This window comes from Babylonia areolata, chromosome 25, assembly GCF_041734735.1.
Source record: "Babylonia areolata isolate BAREFJ2019XMU chromosome 25, ASM4173473v1, whole genome shotgun sequence".
NCBI classification, from domain to species: Eukaryota; Metazoa; Mollusca; class Gastropoda; order Neogastropoda; family Buccinidae; genus Babylonia; species Babylonia areolata.
In genome coordinates, this window is record NC_134900.1 from 9,098,471 (window position 1) to 9,100,970 (window position 2,500).

The 2,500-nt window shown below is 45.4% G+C and overlaps 1 protein-coding gene across 1 annotated transcript in view; it reads right to left on the reverse strand.

The window, feature by feature from the left end:
* The window catches only part of LOC143299811 (major facilitator superfamily domain-containing protein 4A-like), a 177,830-nt gene that overhangs the window by 38,479 nt on the left and 136,851 nt on the right, over positions 1-2,500 (reverse strand). The gene's annotated exons all lie outside the window — the stretch shown is intronic.

The following is a 2,500-nucleotide window of genomic DNA, read 5'->3' on the forward strand; positions in this document are numbered from 1 at the left end:
CACGTCAGTGGGACATGGTTCGGCACGCTGCAACGTGGCATCACACACAACTACACGTCAGTAGGATATGGTTCGGCACATGACGCTGCAACGTGGCATCACACACAACTACACGTCAGTGGGACATGGTTCGGCACATGACGCTGCAACGTGGCATCACACACAACTACACGTCAGTAGGACAAGGTTCGGCACATGACGCTGCAACGTGGCATCACACACAACTACACGTCAGTAGGACAAGGTTCGGCACATGACGCTGCAACGTGGCATCACACACAACTACACGTCAGTGGGACATGGTTCGGCACATGACGCTGCAACGTGGCATCACACACAACTACACGTCAGTGGGACATGGTTCGGCACATGACGCTGCAACGTGGCATCACACACAACTACACGTCAGTGGGACATGGTTCGGCACGCTGCAACGTGGCATCACACACAACTACACGTCAGTGGGACATGGTTCGGCACGCTGCAACGTGGCTTCACACACAGCTACAGGTCAGTGGGACAAGGTTCGGCACGCTGCAACGTGGCATCACACACAACTACACGTCAGTGGGACATGGTTCGGCACGCTGCAACGTGGCATCACACACAACTACACGTCAACTGTGGGACATGGTTCGACACGCTGCAACGTGGCATCACACACAACTACACGTCAGTGGGACATGGGGATCAAAGCGTGTAGACGGTTCCATATTATAATTATGGTAAAAATCAACGCACGCGCGCGCGCACACACACACACACACACACACAAAGTAAACCAAAAAAACAAAAACAAAAAACAAACAAATCGGTTAACGGTTAGTTCACAAGTCAAGGTAGTCGTAAGTGGTGATAGTTGTAGTAGTATTGATGGTCAGTAGTAGTAGCAGTAGTAGTAGCAGCAGCTGTAGTAGTAGTAGTAGTAATAGAAATTGCAAAAACAGCAATAGTAGTAGTATGACAGCAGTAGGAAGAGGAGATGGCGAGGCAGTAGTAGTAGAAGTAGTTGTAGTAAAGAGGGAAGAGGATGAACTGGAAGTGGAGAGGATAAAGGAAGCAGCAGTAGTGGTGGTTGTGGTGAATAAGGAAACGTGAAACGTGAAATCATTTTTATTGTCCACACAGCAATACAGCCCTCCGGACAACGGGACATCATTTTAACTCTCTCCATACGAACGGCGAAAGAGACGACGTTAACAGCGTTTCACCCCAATTACCATCATCAAAATATTGCAAGCGGAAGGCTCTTATACTGAAGAGATGAATGCTGACAAAGAATACCACAATTCGGACGACGGAAGCTAAAGGTTGGGTCATTCAGACACCCACTGGACATCCGAGGGGTCTGCGTAGAGGAGAAGAGAGGACTGGCCGTGCTGAGTGAGTTAAGCATAATTTATGTGTGGCGAATAAGTAGCAGAGGGGAAGGAGAAGGAGGACGAGGAGCTTAAGTATCCAGCAGAAGCAGTGGTAGTAGTTGTAGTAGCAGTAGCAGTAGTAACAACAGCAACATCAGCAGCAGTAGTAGTAGTAATCGAAATAGTACTAACAGCTATAGCAGTAGTATAACAACAGCAGGAAGAGGAGGTGGCGATGTAGTAGTGGAAGGGAAGAGAGGATGAAATGGAAATGGAGAGGTTAAGGGAAGGAACAGTAACAGAAGCAGCAGCAGCAGCAGCAGTTGTAGTGGTGTCGAATAAGTAGAAGCAGTTTCAGTTTCAGTTTCAGTAGCTCAAGGAGGCGTCACTGCGTTCGGACAAATCCATATACGCTACACCACATCTGTCAAGCAGATGCCTGACCAGCAGTGTAACCCAACGCGCTTAGTCAGGCCTTGAGAGAGAGAAAAAAAAGGTGAATAAATAATAGATAAACTTACATAAATAAAAAAATAAAAAATAATTATAATATAAAAAAGATAGTAGTAATAATAATGATGATAATAATAATAATAATAAAATAATAATAATAATAATAGATAAATAAGACAACAATGATGATAAATAAGCAAATAAATGTAAAACATGAAGACACACATTCACACATACACCCACACATGCATAACAGATATGCACCAAACATGCAGTTTCACAGATATGATAGCACAGTCAAATACATATAAACGTACATGAGCTCCAACACACACACTACACACATTACCCTGCACCTCCTCTACCCCCCTCCTCCACACACTCATTTCTAGTCTACGTATCGCAGCTTCCACGACACACACACACACACACACACACACACACACACACACACACAGATGAACACTTACTTGTACAAGCACACACACATACGCCCATATCTCTCACTCCCAGTAGAAGCAGGGGAGGACTAAAAAAAGGAAGAGGGGTTAAGGCATCAGCAGTAGTAGTAGTAGTAGTAGTAGTAGTAGTAGTAGTAGCAGTAGCAGTAGTAGTAGCTTGTGCAAGAAGAGGGGACAGAAAGGGTGAAGACGAGGAGGGAGGGAGGAAAGAAGTATAGTATAGCA